This window comes from Podarcis cretensis, assembly GCF_951804945.1.
Source record: "Podarcis cretensis genome assembly, chromosome: 2".
Taxonomy (NCBI): Eukaryota; Metazoa; Chordata; class Lepidosauria; order Squamata; family Lacertidae; genus Podarcis; species Podarcis cretensis.
This window is the reverse complement of record NC_137171.1, coordinates 110,401,767-110,412,933: the sequence shown is the minus strand read 5'-3', so window position 1 is coordinate 110,412,933 and position 11,167 is coordinate 110,401,767. Positions and strand designations below refer to the sequence as shown.

The 11,167-nt window shown below is 47.5% G+C and overlaps 1 long non-coding RNA gene across 1 annotated transcript in view; it reads right to left on the bottom strand.

Annotated features, from left to right (window-relative positions):
- The window catches only part of LOC307209147, a 109,635-nt gene extending 99,577 nt beyond the window's left edge, over window positions 1-10,058 (bottom strand). Inside the window, exons 1-3 of the long non-coding RNA XR_013835344.1 lie at window positions 8,833-10,058; window positions 6,851-7,109; window positions 4-1,085 (exon numbers count right to left, since the gene is read on the bottom strand). This is a non-coding gene — a long non-coding RNA (uncharacterized lncRNA). The remainder of the gene's footprint in view (window positions 1-3; window positions 1,086-6,850; window positions 7,110-8,832) is intronic.
- Between the last annotated feature and the right edge of the window lie 1,109 nt (window positions 10,059-11,167).

The following is an 11,167-nucleotide window of genomic DNA, read 5'->3' as shown; positions in this document are numbered from 1 at the left end:
TACCTCGGGTTAAGAACTTAATTCATTCCGGAGGTCCATTCTTAACCTGAAACTGTTCTTAACCTGAAGCACCACTTTAGCTAATGGGGCCTCCTGCTGCTGCTGCGCCGCCAGAGCACAATTTCTGTTCTCATCCTGAAGCAAAGTTCTTAACCCGAGGTCCCATTTCTGGGTTAGCGGAGTCTGTAGCCTGAAGCGTCTGTAACCTGAAGTGTATGTAACCTGAGGTACCACTGTACTTAGAGCTGTGTTTACCAACCCTTTCCCCCATGGAGCACTAGCGATGGAGGAGAAGCTCGGATCAATCTGCATTTAAAGCCAAATCTATTGAATTTTTTTACTTTCTTTTAAAAAAATCTTTTTTGTTGGTTTTACAAATAAACACAAATGAGTAAAAACATATCTCTATGAGATTCTCTGAATCTCGAGACTTCCCCCCACCCCCTTCATGGAGTCTTATTTTGAATATCTACAACTGCATATTCATACATACTCCAATTTTTATATCAAACCATATTGTCCATGGTGGGTTTTTTCCCCCCCATTTCAAGTGAGTCAAAATCCTGCTCTTGTTTCCATCTGCTTACAATGGTCTCCTAAGCAACTTATCAGTCCTCCCCCCATTCTTTTATAGCTTTTATCCTCTTGGTTTCTGAGTTTTACAGTCAGCTTTGCCATTTCGGCATCATCCATCATCTTGGTTTGCCATTCCTCTCTGGTGGGGACCTTGTCTTCTTTCCATCTCTGGGCTAGTAACATCCGGGCAACTGTTGTTCCATACATAAAGAGTCTTTTCTGCTCCTTTGGTATGTCGGAACCTGAATTTTTTACTCTCTGAAAAAATATGAGAACCAAAACACAGATATCCTTCAAAAATTTACATTCATCTGAATTTTGCAGTGCAGTCATCAAATATTCACAAATATGCATGTACTAGTGGAAACTGCATTAAAGTGAATTTATTAGTGAAAAGGACATGCAAAAAGCATTATATGCCTGCAGAAAGGTGTACATTATGGAGGAATATCTGTCCTGGTCATAGAGGCATAGCCTGCATTCCAATATTCTTGCTTACTTCCAAGGAACTCAGCTGTCAGGGAACTGCAGGCAGCAAGGGAGGAAGGAATTAGAGGATACAGGGAACAATCTCCACTGCTTAGTACTGGGTCCTCCTCAGAAGACAGAGAAGAGGATAGTGACTCTGGAGAGGAAGGGGTGCTTCAGAGAGAGGGGGATCCACGTCACAGGGAAAAACGGAAGGGGCTGAGCCGTTGGCTCTGTTGGTCTTGAGGGAGAGGGAAAAGAGAAAGTAGTTAGAGCAACGTGTCATGAGAGACGGGTCGCTTTGTTTATTCTGCATGTAATCTTGTCAGAAGGAAATAAAGAAAGGAATTTATGGCTGGCTGCCGGGAGTGTTTTCTCTGCTAAGCGCAGCAACGCGTGCAGCTGGCTAGCTGACAGTTTGCTCTGACTCACACACCCAGCTAATAGAGCACTCGAGAGGAGAGGCTCGGCAAGGAGAAAAGCAGGATGGAAGCTCGCCTTGCACAGCTGGAAAAAGAGAGGAATGATTTATTGGCTACATCACAGGAATTAAGAATTCATTTGCAAGAAGCCAGGGCCAGATCTGAAGGAGCTTCTGGAGGGGGCTTACTGAACTGGTCTTTGACGCTGGTAAGCAAATTCAATGGTGACCCCAGACTGTACATGGGCTTCAAACTCGACATGCAGTATGCTCTTCAACTGCAAGGAGCTGCTTTTGCTGGGGATGCTGATAAGGTGGGGTACCTTATAGGCCATTTGACTGGGGCAGCGCGAGATTGGGTATGCCCACTGCTTGCTAGCCATAATGCTGCGCTCAGCAATCTCAAACAATTCTGGGAAGCAATGGACGTTATGTTTTCATTTGGATCTGAGGAGGATGTGACCCAGCAGCAGCTATCTCCGGCAGGGGAACTAAACTGTGAGGGCGTACTGGTCCCAATTTGCGATGCTGGTGCACAAGCTTGATTGGAGCTTAAACTCAAAGCCTGTGCAAGCTCTATTTAAGGCCAGACTGCATTCTCAGGTGAAAGATGAGCTTGCCAGCCCCCCCCCAGGACTTGGATTCCCTCGTTAAGGCTGCTCTGGCAGTGGGCAGCAGGCAAGAGCTGAGGCAGCTAGAGAAGGCTGAGAGCAAAGGCCAGCGTTCCCATGGTGATCGCATTCCTGGCATACCAAGTGAGGGAGAGCAAGGTCAATCTTGCTCGGAGCCGATGGAAATTGACTCTGCCTGCGCGCGGGAAGATTCAAAGGCTCAATGGCCAACTCACAAGGTGGCAGAAGACGGGCAGGCTGCCAAGAAATGTTTTATCTGCCAAAAACCAGGGCACTTTGCCAGAGTGTGTCCTGAACGTCGCAACTGGCAGGGAATGGTGGGGGCTTCCTCCCAGATGGGAGAGGGGGGAGTCCAAAAGCAGGGAAACACTAGTACTTGGCTGGGAATGGGGCGGGGCAGCAGCCAGGCAGGAATGGAACAGAACCAGAGCCCCGACCAGGACGTCCCCAACCGGGCATAATTGTGAGGGTACTGCTGGACCTCCTCAATGGACAGACTATGGAGGTCCATGCCCTGTTGGACTCAGGAGCGAGTGCCAATTTCTTCAGCAGGGACTTCGCTGCACAGCACCAATTGCATTTACTACCTTTGGACTTTCCGCTACAAGTGACCACCATTGATGGGTGGGAACTTTTGGGAGGGGAAGTGACACATCAGACCCCCCCATGAGAATGAGGATTTCAACGCACTCCGAAACGATTGCTTTCCATGTGGCCACGCTGGCGGGCCCACCCATCATTTTGAGCATGAGTTGGTTGGCCCTGCATGATCCGGTGGTCTCCTGGCATCAGTGTAACCTGACGTTTGGATCGGCGCATTGCTTGGAGAACTGTTTGGGAGTAAAGGAGCCGCGAGTTGGTAGTGCCAGAGTGGCGGCTACATGTGCGGGAGAGAAAGGCGGCATTCCTCCAGAATATATGGACTTGGCAGAGGTTTTCAGCAAAAGAGAGGCAGACACGCTGCCGCCGCACAGACCTTACGATTGTCAGATCAACTTGGTCCCGGGGGCCAAGTTACCGGCAGGAAAACTGTACAGTGGTGCCCCGCAAGACGAATGCCTCGCAAGACGAAAAACTTGCTAGACGAAAGGGTTTTCCGTTTTTGAGGTGCTTCGCAAGATGAATTTCCCTATGGGCTTGCTTTGCAAGATGAAAACGTCTTGCGAGTTCTTGCGAGTTTTTTCCCTTCCCCCCTTTTTCTAAGCCGCTAAGCCGCTAATAGCCGCTAAGCCGCTAAGCCGCTAATAGCTGCTAAGACGCTAATAGCGCTAATCCGCTAATGGCCGTGCTTTGCAAGACGAAAAAACGCTAGATGAAGAGACTCGCGGAACGAATTATTTTCGTCTTGCAAGGCACCACTGTACTCTATGTCCGATCAGGAGATGGAGGACTTAAGAGCCTTTATAGACAAGAACTTAAGGAGAGGTTTCATTAGGGAGTCTAGGGCAGTAGGCGGAAGCCCCGTGTTCTTTGTGGACAAAAAAGCCACGCGAGAGAAACATCTCATCGTAGACTTCAGGCGAATCAACGCCCAGACGCTCCCCATGGCCTTCCCAATGCCAAGAATTGATGACGTATTGGCGAGGGTGCGGAAGGGGAAAATTTTCACCAAACTGGATTTGAGAGGAGCCTACAATCTCATCAGGGTGCGAGAGGGGGACGAGTGGAAGACAACCATGTTCACACCACTAGGGGCATTCGAATATCTCGTTATGCCCTTTGGTTTACAGTGTGGTAGTCCGTGCATCCAAACCTTCATGCACCACATGTTGGGACCTTTGCTCTACAAAAACTGCACTGCATTTTTGGATGACATACTTATTTACTCTCCAGACGAAGAACAGCACGTTAAGGACATGCGGGAAGTTCTAGCTAGGCTCAAGGAGCATCGCCTATGGGTGAAACTGGAGAAGTGTCAGTTTCACACGAGAGAGGTCGGGTTCCTGGGCTACAGGCTGTCGGACAGGGGTCTGGCAATGGACCTGGAGAAGGTCAAGGTGGTGGTGGAGTGGAAAAGCCCCAAAACGAGGAAGAATGTTCAGCGGTTCCTCGGCTTCAGTAACTTCTACCAGAAGTTCATCAAGAACTTCGTACGGCTGGTGACCCCCATAACGGATTGCCTCAGTGGCAAGACGTTCGAGTGGATGGAGGCGGCGCAGAGGGCCTTTGAGAGTCTAAAGAGGGTCTTCGCCTCCGAGGAACAATTGCTGCATGTCAACCCTGAACTACCACTACGGGTGGAGACAGATGCGTCTGATCGAGCGATTGGAGCGGTTCTCATGCAGCAAGATGGGGAGGGGGAGTGGCGTCCGTGTGCCTTTTTTCCCCGGAAGCTCAATAAATCAGAAGTAAACTATAGTGTCTATGATAAGGAATTGCTTGCTATTGTGTCTGCATTCAAGCAATGGTGACATTTTTTGATTGGAGCGAAGCATCAGATACAGGTGTGCACGGATCTCAAGAATTTGGAGTACTGGCAGACGGTGAGAGTGATGTGCTGGAGGCAAATACGCTGGGCACAGTTCTTTGCCAACTTTAACTTCAGGATTCAGTATGTACCGGGTGAGCAGAACTTGAGGGCGGGCGCTTTATCCCGTAAACCCGAATATTTGGCAGAGGAAGGACCGCCGATAGCCCGGTTCATGTTCCCTGAGCAGAGGTGGGCTTGCGGGGCGACATTGGTGAAGGACGATGAACTGCTACGGTTGATGCGGGACGATGCTTTTGCCAGAGGAAAGTTGGATGAACTTGGGCAAGGGAGAGGGGCTGAGGGAGGTTTCGAGGAAAAAGGGGGGCTACTGTTTTATCGGGGGGCATTGTATGTAGCAGGGGAAGCTCTCCGGGCCCAAATCCTCCGACAACTTCATGACAGCTCAACGGCAGGACACTTTGGGCAACACAAAACCATGTTGTTGGTCACCAGGGAATTTTGGTGGCCCAAGGTGCAGGAAGATGTGAAGGAATATGTGCGAGGGTGTGAGACCTGTCAGAACCAAAGGGGAGAGGGCAGCTCTGGCAGGGTTATTAGAGCCTCTGCCAATACCAGGGAGGCCATGGGAGGTGGTATCAGTAGACTTCATCACTGACCTGCCCCAGTCCAGGGGAAAAACGGTGGTGGTGGTGGTGTATCTACTCACCAAAATGTGCCATTTTGTGGCGTGTTCTTATGCGGTAACTGCGGAGGAGACAGCCAAATTGTTTGTGGAGCACGTGTTTAAGTTGCATGGGGTTCCTACGAGGGTCATTTCGGATAGGGGGACACAATTTACCTCAAGGTTCTGGCACAAACTCATGAGTTTGTTGCAAGTTGAGGTGAGTTTCACCATCGCCAGACATCCCAAAAGCAATGGGCAGGCGGAAAGGGTCAATGCAGTATTACAGCAGTACCTGCGTTGTTATGTGGGGGAGAGGCAGAACAATTGGGTGGACAAATTAGCGCTGGCGGAGTTTGCATACAACAACTCCGAGAATGTGTCCACAGGGATGACTCCGTTTTTTGCTAATCATGGGTGCCATCCTAGGGCTTTCCCTGGGAGGGGGGAGGAGTTATGGAGTGTGCCAGCCGCTGAACAGTTTGCGGAGGAAATGGAGGCAATTCAACAACAACTGAAGTTGAACTTGGAAAGGGCCAAGGAGGTATACAAGAGGCAAGCAGACAAGCATCGGAGGGAAGGGGAAACCCTTCAGGTTGGGGATAAGGTGTGGTTATCGACGCATGGCTTGCCTTGGAAAGGGGGTTGTAAGAAACTCAAACCCAGGAGGGTGGGTCCCTTTGAAATCATACAGCAAGTCAACCCGGTGGCCTTTAGGTTGAGGCTGCCAGAGAGCATGAAAATTCATCCCGTGTTCCACCGGTTGCTATTGTCGGCTTACTGGCTGGGCAGAAGGGAAGGGGAGGTCCCACCGCCCGAAGTCGAGGAAAGGGAGCGGGGACACCAGATAGAGGAAATATTGGACTCACATTGGAAGGGTAATCAGCTGGAGTATCTTGTAGCTTGGGAGGGGGCTCCCAGTTTGGATAACACATAGGTGCCATCAGATTGGGTCACGGAGGAGGGTTTAGTGGAGGACTTCCACGAGCTATTTCCCCATAAGCCACAACCCACAGGGAGGTTCGCTGAGAGGGCGTTTGGGCCGACGGACGATGAAGAGAATTTTGAAGGGTTCTCAGCCTCGGACCAAGAAGAAACAGAGTGGGGGGGAGGAGTGAGTGAAGAGCGTCTGGGTCCATCAGGAGTTAGAGGTTGGGGTAACGTTTTTGATGATACCGAAGAGGAGGAGGAGATTTTCCTAGGATTTACCCCCGAGAAGCATGAGGAGGATGCATCGGGTGAGGCTCCTTCTCAGGAAAGGGAGGTGAGGGGGGCCTTTGAGGAGGGGGTGGATGTCAGGGAACTGCAGGCAGTGAGGGAGGAAAGAATTAGAGGTTACAGGGAACAATCTCCACTGCTTAGTACTGGGTCCTCCTCAGAAGACAGAGAAGAGGATAGTGACTCTGGGGAGGAAGGGGTGCTTCAGAGAGAGGGGGATCCACGTCACAGGGAAAAACGGAAGGGGCTGAGCCATTGGCTGTGTTGGTCTTGAGGGAGAGGGAAAAGAGAAACCAGTCAGAGTAACGCGTCATGAGAGACGGATTGCTTTGTTTATTCTGCATGTAATCTTGTCAGAAGGAAATAAAGAAAGGAATTTATGGCTGGCTGCCGGGAGTGTTTTCTCTGCTAAGTGCAGCAACGCGTGCAGCTGGCTAGCTGACATCAGCGGAATCTATTACCGAAGAAATGTATACAGGATGGCTGCAGAACTATTGTTGTCTTTGTTTCCTTGGATGTCCTGTTAGTTGAAAGAAACAGGCCTTTGTTTTGATAATAATCATTTCCCGTTCAGATAGCATCAGAGGGCCACCAATATATGGGACATTCTCGCAGCATTCAGCTGATCTTTTAGGCCATTTGGATTTGTCTGAATCGTCAGTACATTGTGTGCCGAAAAGCCCAAGGAACTTCTTCCCACACCTCTGTTGCTCTTCTTCTTTTTTTAAAAATAATATTTATTAAGATTTCAAAAAAGTTACAATAATAAAAAAGAAAAGAAAAAGAAGGAAAAAATACAAACACAAAAAGGTAAAAAACAATTAAAAACAAATCAACCTTTCCATAACTTGACTTTCATTTACTTGTTTCCCTGACCTCCTCGCACCTCCCTTTTTTGTATTCTAGTTGAATTAGTTATTTCAGCAAATCCTTTCCATTTTCGCTTTTATCTTAATAGTTTATCTTAATATATTATAACTTTACATTCTCACCTGTTAACAATCCATCTTTAAATACTCCTTTATAACATTACTGCTAAAACCACATAACTTCATTCCATCATCCTTCTAACATTCCTTAATTTTACAATATTTCTGTAAATAGTCTTTAAATTTCTTCCAATCTTCTTCTACCAACTCTTCTCCCAGGTCTCGGATTCTGCCAGTCATTTCCACCAGCTCCACGTACTCTGTCACCTTCATCTGCCATTCTTCCCGGGTGGGTAGATCTTGTGTCTTCCAATACTTTGTGATGAGTATTCTTGCTGCTGTTGTAGCATACATTAAAAAAGTTCTATCCTTCTTTAACACCAATTGGCCGACCATGCCCAGGAGAAAGGCCTCTGGTTTCTTCAGGAAGGTATATTTAAATAGCTTTTTCATATCATTACAAATCATCTCCCAGAAAGCCTTAATCCTTGGGCACGTCCACCAAAGGTGAAAGAATGTGCCTTCAGTCTCTTTACATTTCCAGCATTTATTATCGGGCAAATGATATATTTTTGTGAGCTTGACTGGTGTCATGTACCACCTGCATATCATTTTCATAATATTCTCTCTTAAGGCATTACATGCCGTAAACTTCATACCTGTGGTCCATAACTGTTCCCAGTTAGCCAGCATAATGTTGTGTTCCACATCGTGTCCCCTTTTTATCATAACAGATTTCACCATTTCGTCCTGAGTGTTCCATTTCAACAGCAAGTTATACATTCTTGACAGAATCTTAGTTTTGGGATCTAACAGTTCTGTTTCCAATTTTGATTTTTCCACCCGGAAGCCAATTTTCTTGTCCAATTTGTATGCCTCCATTATTTGATAATAGTGAAGCCAATCTTGCACTTTGTCTTTTAGTTTTTCAAAGCTCTGCAATTTCAATTTATCTCCCTCTTGTTCCAAGATTTCCCAATATTTCGGCCAAATGGCCTCCATATTGAGCTTTTGCAGAGCCTTCGCTTCCATCGGTGACAACCACCTTGGGGTTTTATTTTCAATAGGTCTTTATATCTTGTCCAGACATTAAACAATGCTTTCCTAACAATATGGTTTTTAAATGCTTTATGTCATACCACAGATATGCATGACACCCAAATACATTATTGAAACCTTCTAAATCCAAAATGTCTGTGTTTTCAAGAAGCAGCCATTCTTTCAGCCAGCAAAATGCGGCTGATTCATGATAAAGTTTAAGGTCTGGCAGGGCAAATCCACCTCTTTCTTTTGCATCTGTTAGTATTTTAAATTTTATTCTGGGCTTCTTGCCCTGCCAGACAAATCTAGAAATATCTCTCTGCCACTTCTTGAAGCAATCCATTTTATCCAAAATTTGCAGTGTTTGAAACAAAAACAACATTCTTGGCAATACATTCATTTTTATTTTATTCATTTTATTTACTTACCTGGCAGGGGAGACACCTTGATCACACCTCTGTTGCTCTTCAGAGCCATCCCAGCATATTGGCAGAGGTGTCCTCTACCTTTCAAGATCCCCCGGGATGAAGCGAAAAGCCAACAAGGTTCCTCCCAGCCTTATACAATGGATGTCTTGCTAATTGCCAGGAACACACATCAGATAGTATCAGGTGGCTTCTGAGGTCTGGGACATTCTGTGCAGCATCCAGCTCACCCCTCAGCCAACCGAATTTGTCTTAACAATCAGCATATTGTGCATCAAATATCCAAAGGCAACCACTGCCCTCCGTTCCTGCTGCTCTTCAGAGACACTCTAGCATGTTGCCAGAGGCTTATTGTACCTTCCAAGCCAACCAGAGTGAGGCTAGAAGCCAACAAGGTGCTTCCAGCCTTATATAAGGGATGTCTTGGACCCAGCTCCTCATCCTGAGCAACACATTGCGGACGAGAGGTTGAGCGACTTCTGTTTATCGACATTGCAAGCCAGCAGTCCCTCATCTGTCAACCTTCAGAGCAGCTTCTTCATACAAAAAGCATTTCCAATGGGGAAGAGCTTCTTTCTGGATAACCGGGGCCTACATGTGGCTCAGGTCTGCCTGCTTGCATTCTGTATTCTGCTTTGCCTCAAGTCTGGAGGTAAGTATTATCCTTTCCGTCCCTAGAAGAGGGAAAAGAAAATGAAGCCACTGGTAAACAGATGTTATTTCTACTCTTCTCTTCCTAAAATGGAGAAATCCTCAAATTTTCTTTTGAACTATGTCATGTATTAGCCAGTTTTGGAGGTGGTGTGGTGGGGTGAAGAGGGAACTTTTTAAATAGAAAGGCTCACAATGCAAACACACAAACAAGAAAGATGGTTGCTGTTGTGTTGGTAAGTACAGATAAAGCATAGTACCAGCACTCAGTTGGGGCAAGGACTGAGGCTGTGTCAGAGTTCAGTCCTACAGTAGTTTGGAGCAAACTTCATGGCAGAGTTACACTTTCCTTTTATCTGAGGAAGCTGCTTTTTTCTGGCTGCTGATGAAAAACTGATCTAGCACAAAACATCTTACCATCTTCTAGCAAGAGGGTTTGTCTTGGTACAAGGTGTCGGGCACAGAACCATGGCACAAATTTGCATACAATTTCCATATCCTAATCTATGCACATGCATGCAAATTTAGCCTAACTTTCAAAGAGAAAACTCATTTTCTCTTTTTGCGGGGGAATAATAATAATAATAATAATAATAATAATAATAATAATATTTCTGACAGCAAGGGACATGGGTGGTGCTGTGAGTTAAACCACAGAGCCTAGGGCTTGCCAATCAGAAGGTTGGCGGTTCGACTCCCTGCGACGGGGTGAGCTCCCATTGTTTGGTCCCTGCTCCTGCGAACCTAGCAGTTCTAAAGCACAAAGTGCAAGTAGATAAATAGGTACCGCTCTGGTGGGAAAGTAAACGGCGTTTCTGTGTGCTGCTCTGGTTTGCCAGAAGCGGCTTAGTCATGCTGGCCACATGACCCAGAAGCTGTACGCCGGCTCCCTCGGCCAGTAAAGCAAGGTGAGCACCGCAACCCCAGAGTCATCCGCAACTGGACCTAACGGTCAGGGGCCCCTCTACCTTTACCTTAATTCTGACAGCAAAGGTTGCAAACAACATTCTGTAGGCCAGAGATTTTCAACCTTTTTGAGTCCACAGCTCCCTTAACCAACTACAGGAGCCCAGTTTTGTCACCCCTTGCCTGCAGAGCTGGCAGCCTCTCACTCTTTTTGGAACACCCTCCCTTGTGGAGGGCTGCCTCAGCCTCCTCTCCCCGTCCCTCTCCTTGGGAGTCCTCCAGGCGGCTGCTGCTGCTGTCCATGGTCTCTGAGCTGCCCCCTCCTGCCCCAAAGAGAGGTGCTTCCCAGAGGCACCATTCATCTGTAGAGCTTATAGTCAGGGCTGCTGCAATAAACAGCCGTGGAAGCTGTTTGGGAGGCAGAGACATGAGAGCACATCAGAGGAGAGAGGGAAGGAGAGAGGCACAGTGGCCAGTGTTGCCCATGGGACCCCTGACCATCATTCAAGGCACCCCAGGGTGCCACAGCACACTGGTTGAAAGCTACTGCTGTAGGCATTAGCAGAATGTGTATCAATTGGTCCCTCCACAAATGAAGAGGGCAGTGGCTGGGGCCTAGCTGGCAGTGTGCTTTGCACCACAGACAACTGCCCATTAGGGAAGAAAATAAGGGCAGTTGTAGGAGGGCTCTGGGCCTGTGGCTCCATAGCGAAGCCCTTGATCTGATTTTGCAGAGACTCGCAATAATGCAAAACTTCCTCTCTTTTGCAGTAGATGCTGTACAATGCAACAAATGCAGTTCGGGTGC